The 26,732-nt window shown below is 39.0% G+C and overlaps 1 protein-coding gene across 5 annotated transcripts in view; it reads left to right on the top strand.

Annotated features, from left to right (window-relative positions):
- Positions 1–26,732, top strand: part of Trpc4 (transient receptor potential cation channel subfamily C member 4) — a 186,156-nt gene that overhangs the window by 52,751 nt on the left and 106,673 nt on the right. The gene's annotated exons all lie outside the window — the stretch shown is intronic.

Genomic DNA, 26,732 nt, shown 5'->3' on the forward strand with positions numbered 1-26,732 from the left:
TAGAGAAGTCTATACTATACTATGGCCAGAATGCGCAGCCACTGATTTGAACATGCTCTTCCGACTGGCCAGTTGCTTTTTCGTCTTCATGAGCAAAATGAACATGACTGCTTTACTATTAGGACCACAAGCAGGGGAGGGATTGGAATTGGAATCCCTTTTCTGAGCTTGCAGGGAGTGTTCTTATTTTCATGGTCATTTGTCTTTTGTGGATTCGTTTTCTGGATCAATTAAGGTCCACATTCCACACCAATGTTGTTGGAATCATTTATTAGAAACACTGGACAGACATGCCCAGTTATGAACTCTGAGCACGCCAGAGCTTGGCGAGCACAGCTCTCTGAGAGAAGGCTCAAACTCACACACACAGTAGATGGATACTGGAGGCTGAGAAATGCTGATAGCAGCAAAGGTATTATGTGATGTGTACTCTCTTCTCGCTTAAACGAAGTGACAGTAGGGGGCTGGCTGGCTTTACTTTGCTCAGTTCTCACCCTCTCTCCTGTGTAACCTAGTTGCAGCATTTCCTCATGGCTTCTGACAGGATGTACATGGGTGTGTTTGAAATGGTGATTAAGTTGTAGGACACTAGTACAACTATACTTGTGCATAATAACATCAGGAATAAAGAAATGAAATAGGTGTAACTATTTAGATCTTATATTCTGGATTTGATTTTCTGTGTATGGCTGTTTTTGTCTGCATATATGTACATGTGTGCCTAATGTCAGCAGAGCCCAGAGGAGGGCTACAGATTCCCTTAGAACTGGAGTTCTGGCTGGTTGTGAGCCATCATGTGGGTGCTGAGAATTGAATTCAGGTCCTCTGCAAAAGCAACAAGTGCTCTTAACCCCTGAGCCATCCCTTGCGCCCCACAACACATTTAAAAATAATCCTGGAGTCCCACAGCAGATCTAGAACACATTTGTGACCATTTGTTAGCTCATGAGAACTTTAGAGCAAGCTTCATGGAAAGTTCTTTTGTTTCTGCCATTTGATAGAGTAGCTAACATGACTGAGTCAACATGAGTAGCTAATTATAGCTATCTAAAGAGGATTAGTCCCAGGACTCTTTTATATATTGCAGCCTGGGGGTGCTCACGTTCCTTATACACAGTGGTCTATATTTGCACACAAACTGCATGCAGGGAATCGTCTGTTAGTTACAGACAATAATTACTGTGACAGCCTGTATGTTAAAGTTGTGGTCCCCAGCCTGTAGAGCTCTCAGGAGGTGGAGGGAACTGTGAGAGTTGGAGCCCGGTGAGAGATCTTCAGGTTGCTGAGGACTTGCCTGCCTCTTCCACTCTCCCCGTGTGAGGTGTGAGGTGTGAGGTGTGAGGTGTGAGGTGTGAGGTGAATGGCTGGCCCCAATACACATGCACACTCCCATCATGACGTCATGGTGTGCCATCTCACCTGGGATCCAGATGAGTGCTCTCCCAACTTGTGAGCCTAAAGAGACTTCTTTCTTTGCGGGTTGATATGTCAGGCGAGGACTACAGAAACAGAAAACCAACACAAGGCTTACTGTTAATTTTAATGTCTAATAAATTCTTGTATGGTCTGGAGAAAATCAAGAAAAAACTATATTCGGTTCAGAGGCCATTTTTAAGTTTTGTAACTGTTTTCAGTCTGCCGTGCTTGGCTGAATCTACTGACACAGAAGGCCAACTGAACGGAACTGGCCCTTTCCAGCTTCCTTAACGACAGCACTGAATTAAGAGCTCAGTTTTATTGGCTCTTCCAGGAGTCTTACAAACTTCATGGAGCACTTATCTAAGGCAGTCTCTGCTCAGTAATAGGTGAACACACTAGGGACAAATGCAGGGTCCTGGGTACTAAAGGGAAGAAACTCTGGGTCGGAGGTCAGTGTTTAACTGTTAGGGATAAGACTTTGGGGCACAGAGCGTCTGAATAAATACCCCTAGAGAGAGCCGAGTGTAGGTTTGATTGCTTTCACTGGCTTTACTAAACTCCTTCTTTGGTCATCTCATAAGCTGCCTCAGCAATTGAGAGCATGCCACACGGCCTGCAAAGAAAGCCTGGTCCTTGAGCGCCGTGGCTCCGCAGAACTATCCTGCAACCCATTCAGCCAGAGGCTCCTGGTATATCTCAGTAGCACTAAAATCACTGATTCACAGAACTTGCCTGATTTCCTCCTCGATGGTTGCAGGAAGAGACTGGCAGTGGTAAGGGAGACACTGCTGGCACATTGAGAAATTGCTGGGGAGAGGGAGGTGAGAACGGCACATTAGCAGGAGTGTGGGAGATGAATGTCAGGCCAAGCATACATCAGCGCTCTGGTGGAAGAAGGCAGGGATTCTGCCAGCAGCTTGTTTCTGAGCTGATCCTTGATGGCTGAGACTCTGCAGGGACAGACACTGCCATCTTGCTGGAAGAGGATATTCTACAGTCGACACAGAACTTTTCCCCCGTTTGCATTTTGAGATGGGGTTAAAGGGCCCTGTCCTGGATTTGTCACCTGTCCTATCCTGTATACCTCAAGGGTTTCGATGAAAACACCAACTGCTGTATCATTTTCCCTACTCTGTGAGTAGACCCCAGTAACCAGATGCCTGCACACCCCACTCACATAATACAAATAACATAAATGGAAATACTTTTCCCCAAAACTGTAGGTGGTTGAGTGGATTTTGAACTGATCCCAGAGGTTGATGCGGTGTGTATTATCAGTTGCACATACCTGTTTCACTGTTTCCTCTTTCACCTCGCCCACAGCTGACCCACAGGGAGGGCCGTAGCTGAAGACAGTGAGATAAACACTGAAGGAGGTGAAGTGTTCCGGGAGAGGCCATAGTTTGGATTGTAAGTGCTCTCCTGGGGCCAGTGTATGGAAGGCTTGGTCCTCAGCTCAGGGTTCTGTTAAAAGCTGGAGCGGTCTTTAGGGGGTGGGGTCAGTTGGAATGAAGTTAGGTCACTACGGATATACCCTGACCCTTTATTGTTTATCCTCTGCCTCTGGGCACCATGAGGTGAGCAGTTCCGTTCTACTCTGCATTTTCTATCATGGCATCCTCCCTCACTACACACAGCCTCTAAGCAAGGGGGAGAATTGCTGTGGATGAGACTTCCATTTAAGCTGATTTTCTCAGACATCTTGTCAGCAACAGAAGGCAGGCAAGCGGAGTGAGCAAAGGCGCCATATGAAATTGTGTATTTCTTCATGTGTTCTCTTCAGTGTTTCACCTGAAGAGTAATACACCCTATCCTGTTAGTCAGTCCTCCATCCCTGTGACAAAATGCACCTTTTCCTCTTTGTAAGTCTTCCACCTCATGTTCAGAGAGTCTTCTGTCCATGGTGGGTGGGCTCCCTTGCTTTGGGACCTGTGTTGAGGCAGTATATAGTAGTGGGTATGGGTTGAAGGGAAAATGGCTTATTTCATAGCAGCCAGTGGGCAGACACAGGCAACAATCCCACCACCAACCCCTCAAGTACATTTCAAAGTGTCGGACTCAACCACACACCCAGTGTTAGCCAGTGTATAGCCAGGTTCTTGGCTCTTGTCCTGTGTGAGCCTCTGTCACTTTTTCTGCTGCATATCATAGGACGATTCTGAATATGTCATTTTAATTCAGGGCGTTTTATCTTTAGAAGACACCGATGTACCTTTTGCTGCCAGAGTGTCCATAATAGTTTTATTGTTGTTATTCCTTCTATTTCATATCTGCTGTGACTGAGAAAATTTTGAGTGAATTGTCTATATTTATCATGTATTTCTTCAAAGAAGTTAAGCCATTGGTAAAAGTATTCAATAGTGTATCACCATATTACGTCAACGAGGTCTCATTCTCTTTACACCCAATATGAAAGAGTTCCTCTATCACGGAGCATAATGGTGTAAAGATTCATGAATTTTGTCCCTAACTTCTTGCCACTAACACCCCTCCAATGCAGAGCACAATCCAGTGTGATATGCTGCTTTTAGATTTATTTATTTTATGTGTATGGGCACTTTGCCTGCATGTATATATGTGCATTACATGCATGCAGTGTCCATGGAGGCCAGAAGAGGGCATCGGATCATCTGGAACTGGAATTACAGATGGTTGTGAACTGCCATGTGGGTAGTGAAAACCCAAGTTCTCTGAAAGAGCAGCCAGTGCTCTTAACTGCTGAGCCATCCCTCCAGCTCCCCAGTGTGATAGTTTTGACCAACTTAAGAGACTCGGGCTATTTGATTTTGACAGAGAAACTTCATAAATCTATTAAAAATTAATGTATATTATATTTTTGTTCCATAATTTTGTTGCCTTTATTGAAACCTCAAATAATAGGACTTGACATAACTCTATCAACCTTCATGAATGTGTACATGCATTTATTCAATTTCCACAAATATAATGAAGAAAATATGAAATGGAAAAATGAAGAATAATTCAGAAAGATTTGTAAGCCCTAAAAGATGTCTTAAAATTTTTTTTTTCCCACAGCGAACTAACTCTACACTAAATTTATAGAATGTGTTCCTTTGTGTATTTAGAATAAAATTGTAAGATGGAAAATGTTTGGAAAAGGATATTTAGAATGTGCATGACAAAACTGACCAGAGTAATTCTGTTTAGCACTGAATGGAAAGTATCAAAACATATTAACTAATTATGCACTTTTCATGAGGAAGCACTCCATCAATGCAGTGAAAGAAACACCCTTATCTCAGAAATGAATCTTTAAAAAAAGCAAATTAGTTATTCTTGGTGAAGGAAATTATCCTTATCCTTACATTCATTTTTATGTGCACAAGTATATAATTTGAATTGGGTTTAGCATGTTGAAAGAAAACATGTAATATTTGAGTATTTTTATTTTTTAATAAACAGTGGCTTCAGTTACTTTTATGTTCCTGCAAATATTTTTATTTTGTTGTTTTCTGTGGCTGCATACAAGTCTATCATGTGAATGTAGCACATTTTCTTCATCTATTCATGTTGATGGGCATTCAATTGGTTCCATTTTTCTAGTTGTTTTGAATAGAGAACTCACAATGTGTGTGTGTGTGTGTGTGTGTGTGTGCAGATATTTCTATAGTATATAGACCTGAGGCCTTTTGGTATATAACTAAGAATTATATAGTGGGCAATATAGGAGTTCTTTCCAATCATTTCATGAATTTCCACACTGAATTCCTTAGTTGCTGCATAAATATCCATTCCCATCAGCAGCGAATTAGTTTTCCTCATTCCTGATGCATTCATCAGCATTTTTTAATCACTTGTTTTCTTCATAAGAGCCAATCTCAAAGTGGTTTTAATTTGAATTTACCCTATGGTATATCGAACAGTTTCTAAAGTCTTTATTGACTATTTCTATTTCTTTTACTTAGAACTGCCTATATAGTAAATTACACATTAATTAATTGGATGATTCAATTTTTGCTGTTAAATTTTTACAGTTCTTTGTATATCCTAGATATGGATCCTCTGTCAGATATGTAGTTGACAAAGATTATTTTTCCAGTTCTATACACTCTTTCCACTGTCATGATCGACTCCTTTGCTGAGAAGGAGCTTTTTAATGTCTTGTCATCCCATTAGTTAGTTCTTGGGATGAAATTATCTCGTACGCTGTTGGAGACTGTATCAGAATCCCCCGTGTGTGCCTGCATCTTCAGTTGCTTCCCTTTAGCACTTTCCAGGTCTTATGCTGAGGTCTTTGACCTCAGAACCGTTTGTTAAGGAGGCTTTTGCTTGTCCAGTGTATGTTTTTGACAAATTTGTCAAAAATTAGTGAAGTCTAACTGTATAGTTCAATTTCTGTGTCCTTTGTCCTCATCACTTGGTCTGTATGTATGTTTTGTGATATGTTATGCTGTTGCTGTGGTTCTGTCACCTAATTTATCATCAAGTATTGTGATATCCCAAGCATTGCACTCACACTAAGGATTGGTTCAGCTATCTGGGGTCTGTTCTGCTTTCACTTGAACTTTGTAACTATTCTAGATCTCTGAGGCATAGAATTAGGACTTTGATGGTGGTTACATTGAGTCTGTAGATTAACTGTGTCAACATAGCCCTTTTCAGAATATTCATTTTACCAATCCAAATCCATGACCTTGATAATTCTTCACATGCTCTAGTGTCTTCAATATATTTTTCTTCTTAGTTAGTCCTATTACTGATTTTTTTAGTGTGAATGGGAGTTTCTCTTTCATTCATTTCATTATGTGAGTTTATTATTCACACATATAAAAGCTACTAATTTTATAAGTTGATGTTGTAGCCTGGTACTCTATTGAAGGGTATATTGGGTCTAGGAGTGTCCTGGTAGAATGTTTAGGTTGTTTAATGTACAGGGTCCTGTCATGTACAAATAGGAATAAATTAATTTCCTCCTTTCTTCTTTTTAATCCACTTTATTTTTATCCTCTTGATGCTCTAGCAAAGGATATGAACATTCTACTAAATAAGAATGTAGAGAGTTGTTACCTTTCTCTAATACAAGGATATAGAGGAAATGATTTTAGGTTTTAATAGTTTAGAATAATATTGACTATGGGTTTAGTAAATATATATATTTACTATATATTACTTATACATTATAAAGGTTTATATCCTTTATTGTGTTGAGGTATGTTTTTTTCTATTTGTAGTTTCTTTACCATTTTTATCCTTAAGGGGCATTGAATTTTATTGAGTATCTTTAAATCGTTGAGCATTGATAAAAATGATCGTTGATTTCTGTCCTTAACTCTATTTTGTCCTGAATTACACTTGTTGGTTTGTATAGATTGAACCAACCTTGCATTTCTCAAATGAAACCAAATTGGTCATAGTGTGTGATCTTATCAATGGTGTTCTTCAAATTTGAAGAATTATATTGTGAAAATTTGCATCTATATTCATCAAAGAAATTCACTTCTAGTTTTCTTTGTTTGGTCTTTTCCATTTCTTGTTGTTTTTTTTGTTTTGTTTTGTTTCCATTTTCCATTTCAGAGTAATGCCAGCTTTGTAAGGTGAGCTTGGTAAAGTTCTGTTCCTTTGTGTTTTATGGGACAGTTTGAGGAGCATTGGCGTTAGCTCTTCTTTAAATGCTTGCAACAATTCAGTGTTGAATCCATCAGGTCTTGTATCTTTCTTCCCTGGGAAACCTTTTATCACTGCTTTAATGTTGTGAAATACTGGTTTAACTATATAAAGATGTGTTGCATTTGTTTAATTATGTAAAAATGTATTGCTGTTTTACCTTGTCTGCTTAAGGCATCTGATTGGTCTCATAAAAAGCTGAATGGACAATAGCGAGGGAGGAGGTATAGGCAGGGCTTCCAGGCAGAGAGAGTAAATAGGAGGAGGAATTATGCTTGAGGAAGAAAGAAAGGCAAAGAAAGAAAAAAGAGACACAAAGGAGATGCCAGGGGCCAGACAGACAGACACGGAGGAAGCAGGAAAGTAGGACATACAGAATGAAAGAAAGGTAAAAATCCCTGAGGCAAAACATAGATGAATAGAAACAGGTTAAACTGGGTTAAAAGAGCTAGTGGGACAAGCCTAAGAGAGGGCCAAGCATTCATAAATAATTGTCTCCATGTCTTTATTTGGGAACTGGTTGGTGGCCCAAAGAAAATTTCAATTATACTTTAATCTTTGTCACTATTTATATTATTTATATATTCTTGATTTAATTTTGGTAGGTCGTATTTGTCTAGGAAAGTACCCTTTTCTAGATTTTCCATGGGATGCAGTGAAGATTATATATTTTGAATGGTCTGAGAACAGGATACTGAAATCATCCACCCTTATTGTATGCAGGTGTATTTAATATTTTATGTCTATTATTGTTTGTTTATGAACTTTGAAGTGTTGATGCTTGATGCATATATTTTTACAATTGTTATATCCTCCTGATGAATGGCTCTATTTATTAATACATAGTGGTCTTTGCTATCTCTTGCAAATAATTTTGGCTTGAAGTTTATGATACCAGCTATCAAAATAGCTGGAGTAGATTATGTTTAGTTTCTGCTCATTTGAAAGTTTGGCATCCAGCCTTGGACTTTCATTTTATGGATGTCTTTACCAGTGGGTATGTTTCTTAGAGATACCATATGGTTGGATACAGCTTTATAATCCAGTCAGACATTGTGAGTCTATTAGTGGGTTGAGGCATTTACACTTAAGTTTATTATTGACACATTATTTGTTAATTCTTGTTGAATTTTTTTTCTGGTGGTGTAGACTACTATTCTCCACTTGCTTTCCTGTCAGTATCAGACTTGGTTGGCTTGTGAGAGCTGATGGATTACTTCTTTGCTGTCCCTTTTTATTTGTTCTAGATTTTTCTTTTCCTGGGCTCTTGTGATTGACACTATCATTATTCTCTGCATATTATATTCATTTAAGACTTCACCATGCTGCTTTGTGATCATGTGCTTCCCTTGAATTTCCCTGCCAATTTAAAAAAAAAAAAAAGGAGCTTTGTTGGATATCCTCATCTTAGCTGACAGTTATTTACTTTCTGAGTTTGAATTTTAGGCTGTCAACCAGAGATCTGACCCTATACTGATAATTGTGCTTATGTTAGTGAATTGATATTTTTCCTCTTATAGCCTTAGTGGTGTGTGTGTGTGTGTGTGTGTGTGTGTGTGTGTGTGGGTGGGTGGGTGTGTGTGTGTATGATGCATGCATACAGACATGTGTGTATCTTTATGCACAATGTTTGGTTTTAGGTGTTTGCTCATGTGTGTACATGTATGTGGGTATCCATGCACCGTGTATCCATATGTGTCAATGCAAAAAGTCACTCTTGTGATTCCCCAGTTACCTTCCTCTTGGTTTTCTTTGACTGCCTAGTGTTCTGCAATTAGGATAGGCTGCTGCTGGTCAGTGAGTCCCAGGGATGTACTTTTTCCACCTCCCTAGTCCTGGGATTACAAGTATAAGTCACCATGCCTTTATTTTGTTAATGTGAGTTCTGAGGACAACTGAGCTAGCCCTTCAACCCCTTGCAGATTTCCTTATTGTACTTTTGCCCTCACAAGTTTCTCTTGTTATCCCCTATGAAGAGATTCCCTGATCCTGTCTCTGAGTTTCCAAATTCCTGTCATGTTTGACTGTCTGTTTCTAGTTCAGGTAACTTTATAACCTAGTTTTATTCAATGTCTTATGTCTTTTGTGTTTATCTTAGCATTTTCTTCTAGCCTATTGCCTCAATCATATCTGGAGTTCTTAGATATTGTCATTTTTCTTTTCCTTATCTGTTACTGAAGTGTAACACGAATATTAAAATGTCTTATTAATCAAAACAAACCTGGAGCCAGGTATTGGGGTGAATGCTGGAATATTAGAGAAGCAGAATAAGCCACAGCTAACCCCTCACCTCAACAAATTCTCTGCTGATCCTGTTTCCTCAGACTGGAAGCCTCTGAGTCCTCATCCGAATGGATCTCAGCTAAACTGCTGCTAAAAGCCTAAAAGCTTAACCAGGCTCTAGTTGCAGGATCTCATACCTTATATACCTTTCTGCTTCCTGCCATCACTCCCTAGGATTAAAGTCATGTATCACCATGCTTGGCTGTTTCCAGTGTGGCTTTGGACTCACAGAGATCCAGATGGATCTCTGCCTCCAGAATGCCAAGATTAAAGGTGTGAGTGCCACCATTTTCTGGCTTCTATGTCTGTCTAGTGGCTGTTCTATTCTCTGACCCCAGATAAGTTATTAGGGTGCACGATATATTGGGGAACACAGTATCACCACACTAAAGGCCATGGCTCATCTGAAGTCTGAGCCTCTCTTGCAGACATCTGTCACTCATTAGGTGCCTTCTCTTCCTGGTCTCTTTGCTCACATTCCAACCCTTTCCAGTTGCTTGTGGCTTCATAAATTCAGTAGTTTATCATGGTGGCCTCTCTTCTGCACACAGGCTTTTCCTCATGCCTTACTGCAGTGTGTATCTGCAACATGTGTTCAAAATTTAGGCACCCTCTTATGGTGCTAGTGGAAAATGCAGGACCTTTAATATGTGGGGTCACTGAGAGGTGCTATATTATGGGCAGTATACCATAAGGTTAATGTGCCTCTATGACCATCATGATGTGCCCCACAGACCCAAGCATCAGGAAATCTGCCGTGGACTGAGTCTTCTACACCTGAGCCAATATCAACCTTTTTTTTCTTTTTAAGCCAATTACCGTAAGTTTTTGATACAGTAATGAGTAGCTGATTGGCACACTCCTTTTGTAATGTTATCTGGCAAAATTCCAGTCTCCGCCTCCTCTGTCTTGTAACCAGGAATCCAGAGAGGGCTGAAGAAAGGCATGCAGCCATCTGGACAGTTTTCGTTCTGAAGGCATGCTGGTTCATTTCCAGTGAGTACATGTGGCGCCCACTTGTCTTCCTGCCCAGCTGTTTTTCCTTTTTCCCCAGCTGTGCAGCAAGACCACAGACATGTTTCCTTCTTCCTGAAGTAGTACCTCTCTTTTCTTCTTGTGCCGATAGAATTGGTTAAGAGGATGTTCAAGTACTTCTCCCCCTACCTCCCTGAGCATGCTTCATGTCTCACTGCACCATCATCTGCCTGGCTGTCTGTTTTCTCAATACCCTTTACAGCTCCTTGCTCATCTTCTCAAAATCTAAATTTTGAAATGTCAGAGAGTTCAAATCTCTGACTACTATTTTCTCCCTGCACTCACTTCTCACTTGCGAAGTGACATTCAGGCTCACGGCTTTAAATACTACTTGTATGTCGATAACTGTCAAATATGGAGGTCCATGTTTCTAGAGTCATTTCAAGGTTAACATGAAAAGACTATATCCTGAACTCTTTTGTGTCTTTAAACCACTTCTCTGAGAATGTTCTCGAGAAGTTAGCCAGTGCTCTGCTCAGATCTGGGTGTTCTGTCATCCTTGGTCACTCTGTATGAAATTTCATCTCACATCCCATAATATTCCACTATCAAAACCCAGCGGCTTCACTTTTGTAACCTCTCCATTATTACTCCACCTCTCAAGGTCTCCACGGTCATTTCCCTCTTCCCTTGATGCCTGCCATCCTCCTCCTTAGTGGGTCCTCCATCCATCCCTTCAGTCCATTCTCGGTGCAAATGCCAGGGTGGTTCTGCTGCAGGTGGCCATGTCCTGTTGTCTCTCTGCTCAAAGTGTCCCCATGCCTTTTCATTTCACCATGAAGTAACTAACGGCCACGGTTCTGAAAATGGGTCAAATCACATGTGCATCATCCTGCTTTTACCTAATGCTGCCAGCTCCACTCTTCCACCACCAGCTGTCCTGCTGTTCAGTGACTAAAGCCCTAGGCAGGCTTTGTCATTTCTGTAGCCACAGTCCCCTCTTCCAGGACTGTTCTTCCCTTAGTCACAAGCTTCGCTTGGCCCTCCCATCCTTCAGTGTTCTAGTCTCATTCCCCTTCGTCAGTAAAAAGGGTTAGGTGAATGAATCTTCTCTCTTCGATGCTTCCTTTCTTCTTACTCTACTGTGGTTTTCTGTGAGGAGGCTGTAATTTGACATTCTTCCATTTTTAATATATCCCTCCACTGACTTACTCAGGGATTGTGTCTTTACTATTTCTCTGAATGAAGACAAGGAGGACTTTATCACATTGCTATATATAATATATAAAATTCCTGGACGTTGACAGACTGAGTGGCAAGAACTCTGGCTGCAGCAAACAGTTATTGAATGCCTGGAAAGATAGAATATCGCATACAAAAACAATAACTAATGCAAGCCGAACAGCTAACACTGTGTAGAGAATACACATGTGAAAAGTAAAGACATTGGGTTTATTGATTCTTAGAAGCAACACGCTCAAGAGTTGAATGGGCTCATGTCACCTAGTGAGACTAAGGGAGCTACCATAGGCAGTGGTGGTGGAGATGCCAACTACAATAATGATAACAGATTATGCTTTATTAAATACTATGTACAGAATGCTTTTATGTCTAACTTTGATTTTAGTCCTTAAAAGACTCTCATGGCAAGACTGTACTCAGCATTTTGCTGATGAGAAAACTGAAAATTAACAGGTAGTTCCCTTAGGTAGCATTCTGCAATCTGCAATTAGTGGAATAGTACCTATGCCCACACACTACCCTCCAAATAAAAATAGTCATGGATGTCCAAGGACCAGGGAGTTCCAAAAAGGAGATGGCAAAATGTAGTCAAGATAAACAGAGACTCAAATAATGGGCCAGAGTTAGTGTATAATTCATAATTCCTAGGAAGTTACATTTAAACTCAGCCTGTTAACATCTTGTTAAAGGTCATTTAATTGATTCTCCTTCACTGTAACTTACGGTACCTATACAGACAGAGGATATTCAAGCTTATTATCTTGAACACAGCCATAGCAGTTCATCACAAAGGTCTGCATGCTTTGGGGAGACAGCTTAACATTCTAGTAACAGAAAGCCTTCTAAAGCTTGACACACAAGCTTATGAAACCCCCACCAGGAAATGGCTGTTCTACCGTGCAGATGCATCCAGCACTATAACTGGGGCTGTGTTTATGTGAGGAGAAGCACAGGAATCTGGAGAAACTGAACAAGACAGTTCTCTGCTCTTCCTCCAAACAGTCCCAGGGTTGCCATACATACCTCCTGCTGTTTAGTGATTTACAGAGATCAACAGGCTTTCACCTTTCATCTTTACCACAGCCCTGTGGGAATAAGCTTCGAGAAGTCTTTGATGTATGTTTCTCCAAATCTTAATCTATAATGAGAAAGATTCGAAATAAACATCTGCATTAGAAAATGCGCCAGTAGAAACGAAAAATATTAATTGATTTTGCTGTTTTCATACTACTAAAGCTGGTTGGGGCAGAATTCAATGTGTATTATCATATCTTGGTGCTGGAGAAATTCTCGGGCTGTCACAGTTGCCTTAGCCAGAAGATACATAGTTTCAGGGCTGGAGAGATGGCTCAGAGTTTAGGAGTACTTACTGTACTTCTAAAGGACCAGAGTTTGGTTCCCAGCATCCATGCCAGACAGCTCACAATTACTTGTAACTCAAGCCCTGGGGAAACAGAGCCCTCTTTTGTCCTCCAGCAATACATGGACTCATCCACATACTCACATACAGACACACAGACACAAATAAAAAATAAATTTGAAAACAGAAATTGTAGCTGGAAGATTCCCTGTGTTCCGACTGGCCCTGCAGCAGCTCAGACCCAGATAAACACACACAGGCTTGTATTATTTTTAAACTGTGGCCATGGCAGGTTTCTTGCTAGTTAGCTCTTACAGCTTAAATTGACCCATTTCTGCAAATCTATACTTTGCCAAGTGGCTCGTGGCTTACCAGTATCTTGTACATCTTGCTTCTCCTGGTGATGGCTCCCAGTGTCTGCCTTGCCTCTCTTTTCTCTTCATATCTCTCTGTCTGGATTTTCCACCTGCCTCTAAGCTGCCTTGCCATAGGCCATACGGCTTTATTTATCAACCAATTCGAGCAGCATATATTCACAGCATAGAGAAAGATATTCCTCCATCACTTCCCCTTTTCTGTCTAAACAAAAGGAAGGTTTTAACTTGAACCTAGTAAAATTACATATAACCAAAGTTATCAAGCAAGAATTACAGTTACAATATCTAGTTTATTTGCATGTGGCAAAATTAAAGAAAATATCCTGTCATCTATCCTATATATGTTTCATATCTAATTTAACTTTTATCATAACCAAGGAAAATTATACTTATAACTATCTAGTCTTCAACTACATCAAATACCTCAGAAGGATATAATATTACCTAAGTAAACAGGAAGAGCATTGTAAGCAACTTCCAAGAATCTAGAATGACAGAGACTGCTGGCTGCCTGGACAATCACCCAAAGTTCCTGTGCAATGCTGGGGCATCCATCTTCAGCCTATAGGCTTTGAATTTCTCAGTTGCTTTTCCCTGTATCCTGCAGAATGTCTGGCAGTTTCCTCTGCAAAGCAGGAACCTGAAGGACCATTTTGCCTTGTTTTGGCAAATTCAGTTTTTCTGTGGGTCCTGCATGTCCAATCAATACAACATTTTGTTAAGCAGTCCAGGTAAGAACAGTTTTCTTGCCCAAATGGCCAGTTCTGCCAAGAAGAATATAAAATCTATATGGAGTGTCTTCAACACCCATTTTCCTCTTAGAAGTAAATTGGTGCTGCCAGGAGCAGATGTGTCTCATTGTCCAGAAAGTCTAAGTTTTTAAAACATTTTAAATGTCATATTCTGTAGGTCTTTGAAGTATTTATTAATCTGTATTTCTTAATTATTCATTACAATTTTAAATGAGTTGTATAAACATAATACCTTAAACAAGAGTAGAAATATGCATACAGTATAACAAATTAACTTTAAATTTGTATCAATAAACTAAAATCCGTAGCAATGTAAAACATTTTAATCAAGTTGTTGCTCTTTAAAAGTAGGTTCAATAATCTATATTTCCATCCTATCATATCTATATCATACATTTCTATATCATATCCTCCATTTTTCTTTTAGAAAGAGATTGACTATGACCAATAATAATTTGTAACCAACCCCCTAAACATAGACAAACATTCATAATTCATTTCTTTCGGAATGTGGGCGTAGTTTCTCATACTGCTTCCTGCTGGATGGGGGCACTGACAATCTTATGGGGATCCTGAGAAAGTTAATAATTATAGTTAAATCTTGGCTATAGTAGTCTGTGAGGCTGTATTGCCTCAGAAAGTTGCTTTGAAGCTGTTTTGGATATTGGATCATCTTGTCATCAGAGACCTTTCAGAGGATCTTAGTTGATCAAACTGTATTAGCCTAGAAGCAATCCACAGGTTCTCATCTACAGTGGAAATAAAAGCAGAACCTCTTTTCCAAAGAAATTATCCTTAGACACAAATTTTGAAGTCAAGATACCTTTAATATATATATTGGCTTAACTCAGCAGCCTTTACAATCAAATGTCTTTCTGCAGTTAAAAATCCTGAAGACAACACAATCCAGATTCTCTGTGTAATATCCATCTTTATGTGGCTTGTTTTTTATATTACTTTTATTTCCTCTTTAAAGATTTTGTTTTTTTAAAACTTTCTATTTCTTTATATAACTGTCTATATTCTTTTTCCTCTCTCTTCCAAGCCTACGTACATTTTTTTACACACATGGTAAACTTTTTAGGGTTTATCCCATCTGAATCTGTCTATTGTGAATCTATTGCTTTCAACTGCAGTGGCTAGTACTGAAATGGCAGATTTGACTGCTGGCTCCGCCCACCTCAGCTTTCCAACATGGTGGAAGTATGTTTACCACCACTCTGGGGGAACCATGCTCATGGCTGACTCTGTGAAGCAGTGGGTCCATGCCTCCATCCAGCAGCAGGTAGCCCCAAAACCTCTTTTTTTCCTGTACTAGCAAAAGCTAAAACCATCACGCAATGTGCTGTGCAGCTTAGAGATGCCACTGTGTGCGTGATCCGCCATGCTGCAGATCAAGCCCACACACTGCTGTGAACCCCTCATACTGTAGCTCATGGTTTGCCTGAGAAACACAAATAGGAAGCTATTTTTAGCTCCATTTTAGAATCTTTTTTTTTTCTGGAGAAACTTTCTGGCTGCAAGAAATGTCTAATATATTGAAGAATTTAGAGTCTAGAGTCAGGCTTTATGGATTTCTGTGTGACCATAGACAAGGTACTTAATTAATTTCCCAAAGACTTGACATTCTCATTTGTATAAAACAGAACATTTATCTCAAAACCATAATCCTGAAGATTGACCAAGGTGACATGTAAGTTTTCAGCACCAGCTGAATCATTATCATTAGATTCCAGGCACATTTACATGATACTGTCAACTAGCTGAAATGAAATTGTCCATATTCTATTTCATTTGCCACAAGTATTCCTATCTCTAAAATCTGCCATCAAAGTTCTCACAGTGTTGTATTTCCCACATGCCCCCTGAACTTCCCCATGTCAATGGCATTTCTCTTGGTCAGAATTTTTCATTTGAAGCAGAACTTTATGTAAGCCTACCATAAAGTAGTATGTTTAATATAATTTAAAATAAATGTATTAAGGATTATTAATTAAAATTAAATTTGCAGAGGTGAAAATGGACACACATGGATATTGTCATTAATGTTTAAGTTAGGTACATCACTTACTTGGAAGGTCCACAGCATATAAAGAGCCCTTAAGGAAACAAGAAAATGGAATTGTGCATAGTGTGCACTTCTGTTCTTATCAGTTTTCTGAAGTGCTTGTTTCTCTGCTCTCCATGGGTAATTAATACTACCCCTCCTTTTACCTGCCCACACTGAAGGCAAGAAAAGCCAGCGTAAATGCAGCCAGCTTTTACCGTGTTCATCTTTGCACTGAGAATGGTTGGACTATGTTCTGGGTGTTTGTTACAGCTGGGTAAAGAGGAAAGAGAAGGAAAAATCTACAAGGAAACTATGAACAGACATTTGATGTTGCAATGACCTGGACACTGAAGTATGATATGAAGGAAATGCTGACATACCAGGTCCCCCTGATGACTGGAGTCTTTGCTCACCAAATTAGATATTGTGGTACAACAGAGTAAGACAATGGTCATGTCTGGTACAGTGTAGATGCTCAACTAATGTTTAGTGAATCTAAAAAACGGAGCCTTTGCATAAACAACTATATTACAGTTCTCCAGCATTACAAAATGAGATATTAGGAACATCCCTAGAGCAATGCAGAAAATAATATTTTCTACTTCAAATATCTGATGTAATATTAAATGCAGAAAAATTGTGCATTTCTGTAGCTAGAGTTTTCCTGGTCCTGCCTGGCCCACGGTCAGGACAAATCTCTCTCACCCACCAGTCCCACAGCCACTCAGACCCAACCAAGTAAACACACAGAGACTTATATTACGTATAAACTGTATGGCCTTGGCAGGCTTCTTGCTAACTGTTCTTATATCTTAAATCAACCCATTTCTATTAATGTGAAAGTTGCCATGTGGCTTGTGGCTTACCAGTATCTTAACATTTTCCCATGGTGTTGGCTGGCAGCATCTCTCTGCCTCAGCCTTCCACTTCCCAGAATTCTCTTCTCTGCTTGTCCCGCCTATACTTCCTGCCTGGGTATTGGCCAATCAACATTTTATTTATACAGGGCAATATCCATAGCATTTCCCCCTTTTTTTTTAAAAAAGGAAGGTTTTAACTTTCACATAGTAAAATTACATAGAACAATTATCAAGCAAAAATTACAGTTACAACATCTAGTCTATTTGTATTTGGCAAAATTAAAGAAGATATCATATTTGTCCTATATTTGTGAGCTTCAATCTAACTTGCCTTTTATCATAACTAAGGAAATTATAACTATCTAGTCTTAAACTACATCAAAGACCTCAGAAGGATATAATATTACCTGAGAAATGGGAGAAGGACACAAGCAACTTCCAGGAGTCTTGCATCAGTAGACAGAGACACTGGTAGCCTGGACAGTCATCTAAAGTTTCTTTGTAAAGTTGGAGCATCTTTCTTCAGCCCACAGGTCTAGAGTTTCTCAGTCACTTCTCTCTGTGTCCTGTAGAATGTCCTCTGCAAAGCAGGAACCTGAAGGACAATTTTGCCAAGCAAAGTTCAGTGGTCACCTTCCTATGGGCCCTGTATGTCCAGTCGATCAAGCAGTCCAGGCAAGAACAGTTTCTTGCCCAAATGGCTTCTTTTGCCAAGAAGAAGATAAACTCCATATAGAGTGTCTTCAATGCCCATCCTCCTCTCTGATGTAAATTGATGCTGCCAGGAACAGACATGTCTCATTGTCCAGAAAGTCTAAATTTTAAAAACATTTTAAATGCCATATTCTGTAGGTCTTTGAAGTTTGAAGATTACCTACCTAATTGAATTATATTTATGTATACTTAGAAAACAACATGAGTATAAGTTTGACTATCATAGAAGACTAATTATTAATCTGTATTTCTTAATTATCCATTACAATATAAATGAGTTACATAAACATAATACCTCAAACGAGAATAGAAATATATATATACAGTGTAACAAATTAAGTTTAAACTTGTATCAATAAACTAAAATCCATAGCAATGTAAAACATTTTAAACAACTTGCTTTTTAAAAGTAGATTCAATAATCTACCCATTCATCCTATCATATCTGTATCATATCCCCTTTCCTTTAGAAAGAGATCACATTTATAATCAACCTGATTTAAATGAAAATATTGGTTTTTCTCTGTCCCACACCAGAGGGCTCTTCTGATATGGGACAAAAGAATCTCTCAACCTTTTTTTTTTTTTTTTTTTTTTTTTTTTTTTTTTTTTTTTTTTTTTTTTTTTTTTTTTTTTTAAGCAATATGTTTGGGTTTAGAGGAGTGAGCCAATTCCATCTCCAAAGCCAGCTTGTTATATTTGGGAATTTGGGTGTAGCTTCTCTTACTACTTCCTGCTGGAAGGGATGCTGTATCTTATGGGGACACAAAGAAAAGTTTAGGATTATGGAGTAGTCCGTGAGGGTGTATCGTCTGAGCCAGTTGCCTTGAAACCATTCTGGACGTTGGATCATCTGGACCATGGTGTCATTGGAGACCTTTCAGGGGATCGTGGCTGGTCAAACCTGATGTATCTTAATCTGGAACAAATTCATAGCCTCTGGCTTTCTGTGGAAACCAAAGCAGAATCTCCTTTCCAAAGCAACATATCTTTATATCCAAATTTTGAAGTCAAGGTACCTTTCAAATATACATATTGGCTTAATGCAACAACTTTTACAATCAAATGTTTTTCTGCATTTAAAAATCCCAAAGACAACACAATCCAGATTCTCTGTGTAATATCCATCTTTACATGGCTTATTTTTTATACTACCTTTACTGGGTCTTTAAAGACTTTATTTTTAAAAACGATTTCTTTATGTAACTGTGTATATTCCTTTTTTGTCCCTTTCAAGCCTACATATATTTTACACACATTGTAAACTATTCCATCTGAATCTGTCTTATTGTGAACCTATTGCTTTAAACTCTAAGACTGAAATGGCACTGTGGCTGCTGGCCCCGCCCACCTCAGCTTCCCAACATGGCAGTAGTACATTTACCACCAGCTCTGGGAGCCATCAACTCTCAGAAATAGTGGGTCTATGCTTTTATCAAAGCAGCGTGTAGCCCTAGAAACCTCTTTTTTTTTTTTAACTAGCAAAAACTATGTCCAACATACAGCATAGTATGCAGCTTGGAGATACCTCTGTGTAACATAGCTTAGGTCAAGCCTGCACATACACCATGAATCTGCCATAGAGTAGTGCAAACCTGCAGGCTGACGCTAACTTGGGAGAGACAACTAGGAAGCTGTTTTTAGCACCATTTTAGAATCTTTTTTCTCAAGTTTTAAGTGGAAACTCTTGCCAACCCATTGGGTGCCATTTGTGCTACACTTTTCTCAAATGGTTTATCTTTTGAAAAACATGCAAGTGATTCCAAAATTTCTATCATGACAAACAGTGACACAGCCTCCTTTTGTTATCTGTAGGAGACTGGATTCTCCTAGCATGGGTGACCTCTGGGATGCTTCAGTTCTTTATATGAAAGGGCACAGCATTGGCATATTAACTCTATACATGCTCCTTCAAATTAATTCTGGATTATTTATGTTACCTAATGCAGTATAAATTATCCACAGTTAGTTAGAATTCTTACTTAGGGAGCAAGAATAACCAAAATAGTTTGTATATATTCAGTGTAGATGCATATTACAAAAACATTTATTCATTCACTTATTTATTTATTCTTTTTATGTGTATAAACATTTTGCCTGCATATATGTCTGTGCACATGTGTGTTCAGGGCATACATAGACTAGAAGAGGCCATCAGATCCCCAGGAACTGAGGTTACAGACAGCTATGAGCCACCATGTGGATACTGGGAATTGAACCCAGGGCCTCTGCAAAAGTAGTAAGTGCTCTTAAGCCCTGAGCCAGCTCTCCATCCCCAGTAGAAACATTTTTTTCAAAAGCTTTTGATGTGTGCTTTGTTGAATCTGGATACAGAACCTGGTGCTATGGAGGGTCATTGTTTAGTGAAATATTGTTGTCATGCCTGTCTGGGTGAAAGGTTCTTGGGCATGGAAAGTGTGGGTTTCAGAACTTATGTGCACAGGCATATTTGCAGGCAAAACATTTATACACATAAAAAGAATAAATAAATAAATAAATAAATAAATAAATAAATAAATAAATAAATAAATGATTAGTTTTCCTTTGTGTTTTCCTAATGAGAAATAGCCTGGCATTTTGATTTGATTTGATTTTTCTCCTGTGAGGAAGATGTTTAGAGCTATGCCTGTGTCTCTTCCCTGGCACAGAACTTTCCTCTAGGTTCGCCGCCACTCTAGGTAGTGGGTACAGTAAGTGTGATCCTGTGTTACATGTGTCTTTTACTGTTGTTTATTAGCTCATTGTCTGAGATTATACTTGGGATTTTTCAACTCTGCATGCAAGGACTGAATAATAAAATATTCAGGTTTCAATTCCATGTCTACATTTTTTCTGAAAGATTTCTCCTTAACCCCAGGGCTACATAACTATTTATTTATTTTTCTAAAATTATGTTGCTCTTTGGTTTTAATATTTACTTCATATCAAATTTAATGTTATAAACTGAATTAGATACCTAATTTAGTTTAGGTTGAAAACCGTTAGTGTCATTTAATAAATGATCTGCTTTTCCTTAAGAGTATAGCTCCTCTATTCACATGCAGAGGTATTATAGATAATCCTCAGGGATCATTCCTGTAAAGTAACTGTCCTAGCAATTCACGTTTTTTGCTATATTCTTGAAGCATATTCTGGATCACAATTTTTAGTTATTCTTAGATAATTTCTCCATATTAACTAGTGTTTATCATTCTATCAACTTCTAATATAAAAGTGGTATAAAATACATATATTTTATGGAGCTTGACATAATGATGATTTTGTGATTTTCTCCATATTTTATAGATCAGGCATGTTTATATTTCCCTCATTTCTATTGGGTAAACTCATTTATTTTTCATTAATTCTTGGATAATTTTGTACGGTGTGTTTCAACCATATTCAACCCCCTCTCCCACTGTCTGTACCCCCTTTACTATACAACTTTGTGTCTTTTGTTTAGAAACCTATCCCTAGGAGCCTGCCCTTTTCTATAGGAAAAGGAGGGGAGTGGGTCGGGTGAGGTGGGCAGAGGGACTGGGAGGGGAAATTACATTCAAGATGTAATATATGAGAGAAGAATTAAAACAAAAATCTACCAAGATAAATTTGTACTGACCAAGTGTTCCTAAATGTGGAGCCTTCCAATGGCCATTGGTCTGATTACCAGAAGCTACACTCCTAGAGAAAACTGACCTCCCTCTCTCAGCACTGCACATAGCTCCTTGGCTGGGGGTGGGATTTGCTTCCTCCCTCCTCTTTTCATCAGGCTTGCATGGGTACTGTGCATGCTGTTGCAGCTGCCTTGCTGTTACCTGCAGACACTCTTTCCTGTATTTATACGCCACCCCTGGCTCATCAGTCTTTCTACTTCCTCAATGATCTCTGAGCTTTGGGAGGAGGAGCTGAGGTATATATTCCCATTTTTTCCCTTTTTTATTATTATTATATTTGTGTTTTAATTTTACACATCAGCCATGGGTTCCCCTGTCCTCCCCACTCCCACTCCCACATTCCCCCCTTCTCCTCCCCTCCATTCCCATCTCCTCCAGGGCCAAGACTCCCCTGGGGATTCATTTAAACCTGGTGGATTCAGTACAGGTAGGTCCAGTCCCCTCCTTCCACACTGAGCAAAGTGTCCCTGTGTAAGCCCAAGGTTCCAAACAGCCAGCTCATGCACTAAGGACAGGTCCTGGTCCCACAGCCTGGATGCCTCCCAAACAGTTCAAGCTATTCAATTGTCTCACTTATCCAGAGGGCCTGATCCAGATGGGGGCTCCACAGCCTTTGGTTCATAATTCATGTGCTTCCGTTCGTTTGGCTATTTGTCCCTGTGCTTTTTCCAGTCTTGGGCTCAACAATTCACGCTCTTACAGTCCCTCCTATTTCTCGATAATTGGACACATGGACCTCCACCAGGGGCATGGCTGAGGATCCCTGCATCCACTTCCATCAGTTATTGGATGAGAGTTCCAGCATGACTGTTAGGGTGTTTGGCCATCTGATCACCAGACTAGGTCAGATCAGGCTTTGTCTCGACCATTGCCAGCAGTCTACAGAGGATGTATCATTGTGGATTTCGGGGGACCTCTCCAGCACTCTGCCTATTCCTGTTCTCATGTGGTCTTCATTTATCATGGTCTGTTATTCCTTGTTCTCCCTTTCTGTTCTTGATCCAGCTGGGATCTCCTGCACCCCTTAACTTTCTTTCCCTCAAAACTTGCCCTTCATTACTCCCACTGTTGTCCAATGTAGATCTCATCCATTTCTCTGTCATTGGGTGATCCCTGTGTCTTTCCTAGGGTCCCGATTTCTAGGTAGCTTCCCTGGAGTTGTGTAGCAGTCTAGTCATCTTTGTTTTACATATAGTATCCTCCTATGAGTGAGTACATACCATGTTTGTCCTTCTGAGTCTGGGTTACCTCACTCAGGATGATTTTTTCTAGATCCATCCATTTGCCTGCAAACCTCATGATGTCATTGTTTTTCTCTGCTGAGTACTACTCCATTGTGTATATGTACCATATTTTCTATACCACATACCCAAACTTATGGGACACTATGAAAGCAGTGCTAAGAGGGAAATTCATAGCACTGAATGCCCACATAAAGAAGCTGGAGAAATCTCACGCTAGTGACTTGACAACACACTCTGAAAGCCCTTGAACAGGAAGAAGCAAAGTCTCCCAGGAGGAACAGATGCCAGGAAATTATCAAATTGAGAGCTGAAATCAATAAAATAGAAATAAAGAGAACAATACAAAGGATTAAATGAAACAAAGAGTTGGTTCTTTGAGAAGATCAACAAGATAGACAAGTCCTTATCCAAACTAACCAAAAGACAGAGAGAGATCATCCAATTTAACAAAATCACAAATGAAAAGGGGGACATAACAACAGACAATGAGGAAATCCAGAGAATCATCAGGTCATACTTCAAAAACCTCTACTCCACAAAACTGGAAAATCTAAAAGACATGGATAATTTTCAGGATAGGTACCACATACCTAAGTTAAATCAAGACCAGATAAACCATTTAAATTGTCCAATAAACCCTAAGGAAATAGAATCAGTCATTAAAAGTCTCCCAACCAAAAAAAGCCCTGGACCAGATGGTTTCACTGCAGAATTCTACCAGATCTTCAAAGAAGACTTAATACCAATACTCTTTAAATGTTCCACACAATAGAAGCAGAAGCAATATTACCAAACTCCTTCTATGAGGCTACAATTACGCTGATTCCTAAACCAAACAAAGATGCAACAAAGAAAGAGAACTACAGACCGATCTCCCTCATGAGCATTCATGCAAAAATACTCAATAAAATACTGGCAAACAGACCCCAAGAACACATCAAAACAGTTATCCACCATGATCAAGTAGACTTCATCCCAGGGATGCAAGGGTGGTTCAACATACGAAAGTCCGTCAATGTAATACACCATATAAACAAACTCAAAGAAAATAACCACATGATCATCTCACTAGATGCAGAAAAGGCATTTGACAAAATCCAACACCCCTTCATGATAAAGGTCTTGGAGTGATCAGGAATACAGGGAACATACCTAAACATAATAAAGGCAATCTACAGCAAGCCAACAGCCAACATCAAATTAAATGGAGAGAAACTCAAAGCAATACCACTAAAATCAGGAACAAGGCAAGGCTGTCCCCTCTCCCCATACTTATTCAATATAGTACTTGAAGTTCTAGCCAGAGCTATAAGACAACATAAGGAGATTAAGGGGATACAAATTGGAAAGGAAGAAGTCAAGCTTTCCCTATATTCCCATTTAAGGCTGGAAGTTCTGCTGTGCCTGATTTTCTGTGCTGTGGCTAGTTGTGGGTCTGTTTGTTAACCATCATCTATTGCCAATAGATTTATTCCATGTTTGGATCTTATTCCAGATAATGTGATTTTACTTTTTCTCCTGGTTTTTAATTTTCTTTACCATATCCATCGTTGTTATATATTTTATCATTAATATTTTCCGTATTAAAAGCTCTCTGTATAATACATTCTGCTTTACATATTGCTAATTTAGAGAAACTCATTGATTTTTGCTCCATGCACATTGCATCGGACCTTGTGAGTGTGTCGAACACAGGGTGTGGTAGCTTTACTGAGCACAGAACCTTGTGAGCTGTCAGAGGCAGATATGCCTCATTTCCTTCTTACAATTTAGTTTTGACATGCATGATTATTCAAGTTTAGGGAGCGAGTGTGCACGCTAAGCAGAGCCAGCACCTGAGTCATTTGTGGTTTCCTTGTAGTGAGAATACTCAAAACTGTTGCTTCTTTCCTCATCCAGTCTGCAACTCTGATGATTTAAATGCATTGTTTTGTAAACCGTGGGAGCGTGGGATCTTAGCCATGTCTAAGCCTGTGCCATTGTTTTTAACACATCAGAGGTCCGGTCGATTCTCCACAGACTGAACATTTCTTTGGAATAGAAATCTTTGTTGCTGTTTATGGTTCCTTTAGCTTTTGATTTCTCCTTAAATTTCTTTTACTTACATGGGACATTTGCCTGATATTTCCTCTATGAAGAAACCCAGCATATATGTTATGGTCTACTTTTTCTACTTGATAGTGTCTAACAATTCTGTAAGGGTAGAATATTCTTTCCTTCAGTAAAAATAACTGCATTGTTTCAAAAATTAAATGTGATGATACTTTCCTTTTCTGAAAGTCTAATTTTTCAGTTTCCTCTGTAAATGAGAACTGCTTGATCAGTGCTTTGCAATAAAAACCCTCCATGGAGTTGCTTTTTGATTTCAATTCAATGGGACTTAAGGCACTTTTCATTGTTTGCAAATTTCATACATGTGTATAAGGTGTTTTGATGAAATCCACAGCCACTCCCTCCTTTCTGGTTCATCCCACCCCAACCATTTGTACCTCCCAATTTCATGTGTTGTTTAAACCCACCAAGTGCTACCTGTATGTAAATAGTTCAACTTAAGATATGATAGATTAAAAAACACATATATGAACTACGAAGAGATTTATGATATTTCAATTTTTCTAGTTCCTAAATGACCAATATGCAGTTCCTTTAAACTATGAATCTAGGTTTAAAAAAAGTCAATTTTTATGGCATTATTATTATATCATGCTTTTGATATACTGATCAATAATTCACAATCAGTTAAATTACTTTTGCATTATTTCCACTGAAGATATTAGTAGAGAAGTGTATGTACACATATATGCTTGTACATACTACATATACCTGTTATTTTTCCCTACACAGTGCACAACAATTTTTATTTGGAATAGTGTTCTTTCTGCTTTAGGCTCCACAAGCAGCCTTGGGTTTTGTGAGTTCATGCCACACAAATGAAAGAGCTCTGCATTTAGAGCAATAAGCATGTAAAGGTGGTCAGTTCACTTTCAGCTGCCTTTCATCCTGCTCCTAGAAGAAAGTTTCATCATATGTCAGGTCAAACTGCTAGTGTGCTTCAGTTTGTAGCTGCTCAGAGGGCCCCACCATCTTCGCTTCATGGACTGGCTGTGGGCATGCTCGTAATTCCTTAGCTTACACTGAAACCAGAGTTGCATTGCTGCATGTTGGCAATCTGCACACCTCTTACTCATTTGTAACAGTAGGTTAGCCCTGAAATGATACAGTTGAATTTGATTGGATAAGATATAACCTAAGTGATCCATCCATCCATCCATTTGTCCATCCATCTGTTCATTAACTGATTCATTCATATCAAAGCCACTTGTTTTTGTGTAAGCTCACACAGAAATATGCCTGTGTACACTTGGGTGTGTGTATGCATTTTCAAATTCTAAATAACATCTATTAATTGGATTTTAAAATTAAGTTTAAATTGATTTGAATTAGAAAGTCAAAGAAATCTGCATGTATGGGGGAGGAAAAGTACTTATATTCTGAGGTTTTATAAAAATGTGTTAGTATATTACATTGAAAACAAAATGCAATCACAGAACCCAAGTAATTTTGATTAGGAAAAAGTGCCTGTTTGATAAAACTTCCATTCCTGTACTGTCTGCTAGAGCATGCAGAAGATTTTTGAGTCATGGAAACTTCGTGTTATGAAGCAAACTATTCTACACGAAACAGAGTTAGAAACCTGTTCACATGTTACTTGCCCAATTAAGAAAAACACCCATGTTAGAATGTGGATACTAGCCAGGAATGGTGAGTTCAAGGCCAGCCTAGTTTACATAGTGAGTTACAGGACAGTCAGAGCTATGTAGTGAGATCCTGTCTTGAAAACAAATAAACAAAGCAAGAATATGGATGTTATTTTTGACATCTGTGATGCACAAAATAATACTATGTGCACATTTTCATTCTGTAAGTATGACATATTCTAACGAATTCTGTATACACAGGTACAAAGACAGACTGGGTAAATGTCACATTTTGATGAATTTCACTCTTAAAATTGTCTATTACATTATTAGTATACAAAAATTCATATTCGAATGACAGATATTTCCAAATTTGGGTAAAGTATTAGACTAAAAATTCTGAAAGTTCTGTGCACCTCAGGTTGGAGCCACATGGCTTCACCATGAAGAATGTGGATGACTTCTGGGAACAGCAGTTGC

This window comes from Onychomys torridus, chromosome 6 (assembly GCF_903995425.1).
Source record: "Onychomys torridus chromosome 6, mOncTor1.1, whole genome shotgun sequence".
Taxonomy (NCBI): domain Eukaryota; kingdom Metazoa; phylum Chordata; class Mammalia; order Rodentia; family Cricetidae; genus Onychomys; species Onychomys torridus.